Source organism: Apodemus sylvaticus, chromosome 13 (assembly GCF_947179515.1).
Source record: "Apodemus sylvaticus chromosome 13, mApoSyl1.1, whole genome shotgun sequence".
Lineage (NCBI taxonomy): Eukaryota > Metazoa > Chordata > Mammalia > Rodentia > Muridae > Apodemus > Apodemus sylvaticus.
Window position 1 is genome coordinate 84,838,594 of NC_067484.1, and position 10,205 is coordinate 84,848,798.

The window sequence follows — 10,205 nt, forward strand, 5'->3', positions numbered from 1 at the left end:
GTTTTGGTTCCTTCTCCTTTCGGTTTTATGAAGTTTACATGTGTGGGTATTTTGCCTGTATGTATGTCTGCACACCATATCCATGCCTCGTGCCCACAGAGGCCAGAGGAGGGTGTGCCATCCCTGGAATACAGAGAATTGTGAGCTAACCATGTGGTTTTATGAAGTTTACATGTGTGGGTATTTTGCCTGTATGTATGTCTGCACACCATATCCATGCCTCGTGCCCACAGAGGCCAGAGGAGGGTGTGCCATCCCTGGAATTACAGAGAATTGTGAGCTAACCATGTGGGTACTTGGATTTGAACCCAGATCCTTTGCAAGAACAGCCATTGCTCTAACCACTGAGCTGTCTCTCTATACACTTCCCCAAACCCTTTTGAGATAGGATCTCCCCACGTAGCTCAGGCTAACCTGGGACTTGCTATGCTAAGCATCCCAGGCTGGCTGGAAACTCACAGAGATCCTCCCACCTCTGTCTCCCAAGCACTGTGATTACAATAGTGTGCCATCATACTCCCCCATCCTAGCACAATCTTTATTTTTTTTTTAAAGATTTATTTATTTATTATATGTAAGTACACTGTAGCTATCTTCAGACACCCTAGAATAGGGCCATCAGATCTCATTATGGATGGTTGTGAGCCACCATGTGGTTGCTGGGATTTGAACTCAGGACCTTCAGAAGAGCAGTCAGTGCTCTTAATCTCTGAGCCATCTCTCTAGCCCCCACAATCTTTATTTTTATTCATTCATTCATTTATTTATTTTGAGACAGACTTTCTCTGTATAGCCTGGCTGTCCTGGAATTCACTCTGTAGACCAGGCTGGCCTTGAACTCAGAGATCAGCCTGCCTTTGCCTCTAGAGCACTGGGATTAAAGGTGTGAGCCATCACCTTCTGGCTTCCAGTCCAATCTAATAGTCCTTAGGGCTGAATTGAAGGTGGCAGGAATGTGAGATACACACTCACTGAGACGAACACTCAGCCCCTCCTTACTGAGCACGAGCATATTTCCTTGCTATTGCAACTTCAGCATGCAGAACCCAGATCCTGGAGCGTCACTCTCTGTTCTAGAGCTCTCCATTCTAGAGTCTGGGCCAGGCCATACAATTAGGCGTGGTCCCAGCTGTTGGCAAGTTTTATCATTTGAGGTGCGATGCAGTTTTCCCACTGTGGTGGTTTGAATGTGCTTGGCCCATAGGGAGTGACACTGTTAGGAGCTGCAACCCTGTTGGAGGAAGTGTGTCACTGTGGGGTGGGCCTCGTCTCCTAAGCTCAGGCTCCACCCATTGTGGAAGAGAGCTTCCCCCTGGCTGTCTGAAAATGCAGTCTTCCCTTGGCTGCCTTTGGATCATGATGTAGAACTTGAGGCTCCTCCAGTCCCACATCTGTTTGACCATCATGGACTAAACCTCTGAAACTGTAAGCCAGCCACAATTAAATGTCCTTTATCAGTGTGTGGCCTTGATCATGATGCCCCTTCACAGTAATGGAAACCCTAACTAAGATACCTACTTTCCCCAGATCTCTACTCCTGTTAAATAGGGAGGTTTTGTAACTCCAAATTCAACTTCCATAACTAAATCTCTGTTAACGGAGCTTCTGGTTGTGTTGGTGGTGTTCCTTCCCCTCATCTGGAAAAAAAGAACTTTGAGAGAATATATATACACAGTCCCAAGTCCTCACCACTGGCTGAGGGATGAGCTGGGCTTTTTAGGTTACTACACCGTGACATGTTTTTTAGTTAATTAATTAATATTTTTTTTGAGACAAGATCTTGATATGTAGCCTAAACAAGCCTTGAACTCAAGCTCCCTCTTGAAAGCCAGGATTACAGACCTCTAAAACCACAATGGGCTTCGGGGCAAAAATTGTTCCTTTCTTTGTTTTGTTTCGAGACAAGGTCTCATTTATCCCAGGCTGGCAGTGAACACAAAAGATAGCCAAGGGTGACCTAGTCATGGCCTCTGGCCCACATTGTTTCTTAGGCTGCCAGTGCCACAGCAACAGTGCTCACAGTGCTTCAGGTCCCATCTTGACTCCTCCCTGGCCTACTTTATAAAGCTGCTCTTTGCTCTCCTCTCCATTGTAAAAGTTGTTTACCTGCCACCATTCCAGGTACTCCACAGTAACAATGACACAGAACTTATTGTCCTAAGCAAGACCTTGTTGAAGAAGGAAAAGGTGATTGTTGGTGTTTGAGGGGCCAGGAAGGGTGAATCAGGGTTCCCTGTAGCAAAAGGAGACTTTTGAACTCCTGATTCTTTGGCCTCCACTTCTTCAGTGTTCCTATGACAGGCATACTATAATGCCCAGTAAAGGACTGGCACAGTAGGTGTGCTGCCCAGCTGTCCTGGCCTAAGGTCCTCAGTAGATTGGGAGCAAGGCCTTTGGAGGGCCTTTGCCCATCTTCTCCTTGGCAGCTGAGAGCTCATCTCTGCAAAAAAAAAACCCTCTTGGTGAGTGGAGGTTATCACCGAACAAAACAGATCTTCCCAACACTGGTTGACTTATCAAAGGGCAATGGCCTCTACCTCCTGGCTAGACTTTTATTAGCTGACTCACACTCTCTGACTCCCTTCCTGGGACAGCATGCCCAGGGCTGAGTCCCAAGACTGGTGGCCGCTTCCCTCTCAGAAAACAGCCATGTGTTGTAATCTGAGTATACGGTTAAAGTGTAAACCATCCTTAAACAAGGGCAAGTAGACACACGCTTTGCATGCACGGGACTCCAGCCAAGGCACTTTGCTGGGAGCAACAGCACTTGGAGCAGGAATTAGGCCATTGGGTCAGAAGATCCTGGGAGTCACAGCAACAGGCAAGTCGCTTGGTAAATAGCTTTCCCTCTCTCCCTGCCAGGCTTTTTCTTTGGGGTCTCTCAGCCAGTTCCTGCACGTGATGGTGTCAGACTCCTAGTATTAGACACTTACAACTAAAATGCCTTTTGAAGTATCTCCTCCTATATGAGAATTTCTCCTCTATTAAAAAAAGGCCAACAAGGGGCTGGAGAGATGGCTCAGCGGTTAAGAGCACTGACTGCTCTTCTGAAGATCCTAAGTTCAAATCCCAGCAACCACATGGTGGCTCACAACCATCCGTAATGAGATCTGACGCCCTCTTCTGGGTGTCTGAGGACAGCTACAGGGTACTTACATATAATAAATCTTTTTTTTTTTTTTAAAGCCAAGCAAAAACAACAACAAACTTGCTGAGCTTCAGATGTGCGTCCGTAGGTAGAGTGCCTGTCGGCATCACAAGGCTCTCTATCAGATCATCAGTATTGTGGGAACCAGGCAGGTGTGGTGAGGTACAGACACCGAGTCTATCAGCGCTGGGTAGAAGAAGCCAGAGGCCCGGCTTCAAGATCATTCTCAGCTACATTTAAAGGGAATTTAAAGGGAAAAAAATCTCCAGGGAGCTGGCCCAGTGGGCTGCGCTCGTCACAGAAGCCTGACCATCTTAGTTTTATCCCTGCAGCCTGTAAGGTGGAAGGAAGGGAACCTATCTGAAGGATGTTTTCTGATCTCCACACAAGCACTGTGACCCGTGTGCCCTCCCCACAGAACACACTCAGGCAGGTGCAAAGTAAGTAAGTGTAATATGTATTTTTTTTTAATTAGCAAACAGAAAACACCTTTGCTAGAAGGCTGCAATTGCTTAGCTTATGTCACCTGCGGTGATCTAAAAGGCAGAGCTGAGGGAGCAGGGTGGCTCAGAAGGTATAGGGGCTGCTGTATATGATGAGCCCCACCCATCCCCCTGACAGAAGGAGAGAACCTACTCTCTAAAGTCGTTTCTGATTTCCACATGGACACCATGCGAGTGAGTCTCCCCCACTAATAATAGATAAGAATTAAATGGGAAATAAACTAAAAGACAGAACGTGTAGGCTGGGGGTGGAGGGGCTTCAAAGCTGTGTCCCCTCCTGATGACACCAAGTGTGGGAGGGACAAGTTTAGAAGCGTCGTGCTAACGGTCTTTAGGAAAACCCAATCCAAGTTTTGGAACTAGGTCACGTCACCGTCCCTATGATCTGGAGTCTACTTGGACCATAGCACAAAGTGGGATCTTGATGATGGTGCTACGAAATACAAGCCAGGGTCCTCACTATGTTTTGTTTTAAGACAGGGTCTTACTGTGTAGCTCAAATTAATATCAAACTCAAACTCATGGCGATCCTCCTGCATCAGCCTCCCAAGTGCTGGGATTGCTATGCTGTTCCACCATGCCTAGCTGAGACTGACATACCCTGAAACATGTTAGATTCAGCTTAGATTTTTGCTGTAGGAACCTGAACTGTGCCTCTAGTACAAGCGCAGTACCACTGAGGTGGACTTTACTCTTCCCCCCACCTTTAGCTTTAGTTTATTTACCTTGTGTGTAGGTGTGTTTTGTCTGTGTGTCTGTGCACGTCTGGTTCCTGAGAAGGTCCTAAGAGTGGTTGGATCACTTAGAACAGACGATAGAGGCGGGCGGTGGTGGCGCATGCCTTTAATCCCACCGCTTGGGAGGCAGAGGCAGGTGGATTTCTGAGTTTAAGGCCAGCCTGGTCTACAGAGTGAGTTCCAGGACAGCCAGGGCTACACAGAGAAAACCTGTCTTGAAAAAACAAAAACCAAAACAAAACAAAAAGTTAAGGATAGTCGTGAGCCACTGTGTCAGTGCTGGGAATTGAACCTCTGAAAGAGCAGCCAGTGCTCCTGACTGCAGAGCCATCTTTCCAGTCCCAGTATTAACTCTAAATAAGCTAGATGACCTCACTTTCCATTTTTGTTTGTTTGTGTATAGCAGGGTCTTATGTAGCTCAGACTGGACTTAAATTTACTGTGTAACCGAAGGTGACCTTGAACTTCTGACCTGCCTGCCTGTGCTTCCCGAGTGCTGGTATTAGAGGCTCCATCACACCGAACCCTTGATGTATCTGTGCTCGGGATCAAACCTATAGGGTGTAGTACACACTAGACAACCACTCCCCCAGCTAAGCCACATCTCCTCTGGGACCTCAATGTTTTTCTGCCGTAGGGATTTAACCCAGCGCCATTTACATATATAGGGAACACTATCAATAAAGCTTGTGTCCTCGGCCCTGAGTAAGTTCCCAAGAGGAGCCCAGCGAAGATGAGGATATCTATATACTGACAAGCTCTCTTCTGGCCTGTCTTCAGAGAATGGGGGAACCCCTGAACAAGCAGAGCCAGTCGGAATACACTCAAGTTTCTATGGGCCTCTGTATCTGTTCTCCTCTCCTATGCGTAGGGTGGAATATCTATCTGTTCACTCGCCTTTCTTTCTCTTGGGAACAGGGGAAACTTGATAAAACTAGATGTGGGTCCTCATAGGTACCCAGGCCTAGAAATTCTTAATGAGATTTTAATAGGACGCAAGTGGGATCTTTAGTCCCTGTTAACGCAGGAAGTCCCAACTGTTGAGTGACTGTGTCAATTTAGGTTAAAAGACTGTGGTTTGAAACATGAAAACAGAATCTGGCCATTATTCAAGCATTTAGACCAAAGTTTAAACCTAAGCTGGGCTCAGTGCCCGAGTATTCATCTGCTTAGCACTGAAAGCAGATCACAGTCCCTTCAAAGGAGTGGGGAAAGGGTCAGGCTGCCAACCATTTTCAGACAACAGCTTCAAACAAAATGAAAACTTTTATTTTATTTTAGGTTTTAATTTTAGGGGTGTGCTAGAAAGAAAGACGGCATGGTGGCTAAGAACATACCCTGCTCCTCCAGAGGACCAGAGTTCCATCCCCAGCACCCACGTTGGTGGTTCACAACTCCTGTAACTCCAGCTCCAGAGGACTCGATGCCTCTGCAGACACTACAGTCCACCCCACAGACAAGCACAAGTTAAAAATGATTTTTTTTTTTAAAAGTAGGGGCAGGAGAGTTGGCTTAACAGTTAAGAGCACTGACTGCTCTTCCAAAGGTTTGGAGTTCAATTCCCAGCAACCACAAGGGCTCACAACCATCTGCAATAGGATCGAAAGTCCTCTTTGTTTTCTTATTTTCTTTTTGTCTTGTTTTGTTTTGTTTTTTCTTTTTTCTCTTTTCTCTTTTTTCTTTTTGTTTTGTTTTGTTTTTGTTTTTTTGAGACAGACACATGGTTTCTCTGTGTAGCCCTGGCTGTCCTGGAACTCACTCTATAGGCCAGGCTGGCCTTGAATTCAGAAATCCACCTGCCTCTGCCTCCCAAGTGCTGGGAATAAAGGCGTGTGTCCCTCACTGCCCAGCCATCTTTGTTTTGCGATACAGTCTCACTGTGCATCTGGCCTGACAGGCCTGGATCTCACCCTGTTGCCCACACTTGTTCTTGCTTTTTCCGTTTCTTTCTTTACCACCAGCTCTTGCACTCCACTGTAGGAAACAATAGGTATGTGTGAGTGTGTGTGAGTGTGTGTATGTGTGAGACAATAGACTGGCCTGGAACTTTCTAGGAAGTCCAAGGCTGTCCTTGAACTTGTAACTCTACCTTGGTGTCTCAAGTGCTGGGATTATAGGCATGAGCCACCCCCATCCCCACTTTCCCCTCTCTCTTTTAGACAGCCTCATTTTGATGGCCTTACGGAAAAGTGTGCAAACCAGGAAGGAGGGTGACTGGGAGGGTCCCTGGTCACTCCTCACTCTCTGCTTCCTAGTGGCCTCCAGGTGAGCAACTCTTCTCTCTTCCATTCTCCCCACCTTGCTGTTCTGCCTCACCTCGGACCTAAGACGACGCAGCCAACTGACCAACAGTGAACTAAAGCTCCCTAAGTTGTTTTGATGGGCATTTTGTCACCGTGTCTTGTTGTAGTTTGACTCTCCCTCCCTCCCCGCAGCATAACTGTAGCCATTTTGATCCAGGCCTGCCAGCTATTTTATATTGTTGCTGATAACATATCTGCCAGTCATTGACACCAGAAATGACTCAATTCAGAGCAGGACAGTGCTGACCACATACCTTGTTTTATTCTGAATGTTTAATGTTTGTTAATCTTAAGAAATTCCATAAAGGGGCTGAAGAGATGGCTTGGCATTTAAGAGCACTGACTGCTCTTCCGAAGGTCCTGAGTTCAAATCCCAGCAACCACATGGTAGCTCACAACCATTTGTAACAAGATCTAATGCTCTTTTCTGGAGTGTCTGAAGACAGCTACAGTGTACCTACCTATAATAAATAAATAAATAAATAAATAAATAAATAAATAAATAAATAAATATTTTTTAAAAATCCAATATATAAGAAAAGGCAGAGCAGACATGAGCAACACACACAGGACAAAAGTTAATGTCTTAGCAGACATCTGCTTCACTTTCACGCCCGTACGTCTGTGTGTGTTGGTGAAATATATTCCAAAGCAAAGTCAAGGGAAGGGAAGAAAGGAGGCCACTTGTATTTGTCTGTTTGTGTTATTGTGATGCGATGCTGTGCTTGGGTAACTTTATGGAGAAGAGGTTTATTTGCTCTTGTGGCTCTAATCCAAAGTTCAAGGGCTGCCTCTGGCGATGTACTTTGTAGTGGCGAAGTCCCTGAGCAGGTGGGTGGTGTCACAAGGCTGGAGGCAGAGAGTGTGCCTTAGTCTGCTCAATCTCTTGTAAAACCACCAAGATTCAACCATATCGGGTTCACTACCCGGAGCTTATCTAATGGAATTCAACTTTCCTGCCTTGGCCTTCTGAGATACTGGGTTAGATAGAAGCCACCAACTCCCGCGCCCCTTTTCTCTTTTTAGATAGGGTCTCCTGCATCCTGGCTTAGCACCCAGCTCATCATGTAGCCAGTGATGAATTTAAACTTCTGATCTTGCTGCTGCGTGCTGGGGTTACAGGTACAAGCTGCCATCGCCAGTTAATGATGTCTTGGAGCTAAAGCCTCTTCCCTGTGAGGCAAGCACTGCTATGGAATACTTCCCAGGCCCTGTGTGCTGCTCCTGCTGCTCTGTTCTGTAGAGCTGATGACCAAATGAAAGACCCCATGTGTACTAAACAAGTGCCGGACACCACTGAGATGGCTAGGTCCTGCTTCTAAATTTGAACTTCTGTCATCTAAACTAGACTAATATGAAGGGGAGACCCTAATGTCCCCATGGGAAACGTAGGCCACTAAGAACGAGGAGATAAGAATATCAGATTTACTCTGTCTTAATCTAGTATTTAAGAGTAAATTTCTCCACCACAGCTTACATTTCGAAAGTCGTTATCTGCTAGCCAGGCAGTGGTGGCACATGCCTTTAATCCCAGCACTGAGGAGGCAGAGGCAGATAGAACTCTGTGAGCTTGAGTCCAGAGTCTACAGAATGAGTTCCAGGACATCCAGGGCTACACAAAAAAACTCTATCTCTTTTATTAAAAAATGTTTTTGTTGGACATGGTGTATACCTTTAGTCCCAGAACTTGGGAGTCACAGGAAGGTGTAACTCTGTTTGAGGTAAGCCTGGTCTATAGGAGTTCCAGGACATCCAGGGCTACAAAATAGACAAGCCTTGACTCAAAATCCAAATTAACATTGGTTTCAGTTCAATCTATTGTGTTTATATACATGTTTAAATTTTATTTATTTTTGTGGGATGTGAGGGTAATATGAGTGGGCAGGGACAAAGACCATGGGACACAACCACCTGCCACCCTCCTTTGGTCATGCTCAAATATATACATACAGATACACATACATACATAGTTTTAAAAATAAATCTAAAAAATACATAAATGCTGAATTCATATATGAATCTGCATAGAAATGTTGCCATCTGATCTTTCCGCCCACCCACAGTGGATTTTTTTAAAGATTTATTTATTTTATGTATGTGAGTACACTGTAGCTGTCTTCAGACACATCTGAAGAGAAGATGCATCAGATCCCATTACAGATGGCTGAGCCACCATGTGGTTGCTGGAATTTGAACTCAGGACCTCTGGAAGAGCAGTCAGTGCTCTTAACCCCTGAGCCATCTCTCCAGCCCCCTCTTTCTTTTTTCTTTTCCTCTTTTTTCTTTGTTTGTTTCTTTTTCTTTTTTTAAGGCATAGTATTGCTGCCCAGGCTGGCCTTATAACTGAAAGCAATCCTCCTGCCTTAGTCTATCCAGTGGTGGGTTTATAGGTGTGAGCCACCATGCTAGCTTCTCCTTCCTGTTTAACAACATGCAGAAATAATTTTGTATTCATGCCACTCACTGCACATTTTAGGAAGCCACTAGAAAGCCTACAGACTGGGGGGAATGGCCAATGAATGAAATGCTTGCTACTCAAGGGTGAATACTTGAGTCAGAGCCCCAGTACCAACATGCCTGTAGTCCTAGTGCTGAGGGCGAGGGAAGGTGTGAGTCTTTGGAGCCTGCTAGACAGCTGGTATACCCAGGATCAGTGGATTCCAAGTCCTGTGAGAGATCCTGCCTCAGCCTCAGGGAAGGACAACTGACTTTGACCTCTGGCCTCCCAGTAAACAGGGTGGGTGGAGTGAAAGTTGAAAGAAGAGCAGGCCTTGTATTCTGTAGTGATCACATCATGCAGGGAACAAAATATAAAACATGAACTGGGCTTTGTGGAGAATGCAAACAAATGAAAGCATCTGTGGGGCAATGAGAGAGAGATAACAGAACTTACAGCCCAACCCCAGCGCCCCAAAGGCCGGGACAGGTGGCCACACCCTCTAGGTCGGTCCAGACCGCACAGTGAGAGCTTGCGGGTTTTGAGTGTTTTTAAGTTTCTGCCATCTTAGCCAGGGATGGGTTAATGATACATACTCATCACCCTAGGACTCAAGAGAGGATCGAGATTATCGTAAAAGAGTAGCCAGCGAGGCTACACGGTGAGCTCAAGGCCAGCCTGTGCTGCACCAGCCTTGTCTGAAACAAACAAATCTACAAACTTGGCATGGTAGTACTGTACTAGCATAGTAATGAAAAGGTGGGGACAGGTGGATGTCTCTGAGTTTGAGGTCAGTCTAGAATACAGAGTGAGCTCCAGGATGCCCAGGGCTACATGGTGAGACCCTGTCTCAAAATAAATAAGTAGTTAAGCGGAAAAATTAAAAAGAAAAAAAAAAAAGAAGAAGGTTTGGAAGCTGGAGAAATGGCTTGGTGGTTAAGAGCACTGACCGCTCTTCTGGTCCTGAGTTCAAATCCCAGCAACCACATGGTGGCTCACACCATCCGTAATGAGATCTGATGCCGCCTTCTGGTGTGTCCGAAGACAGCTACGGTGTACTCACGTATAATAAATAAT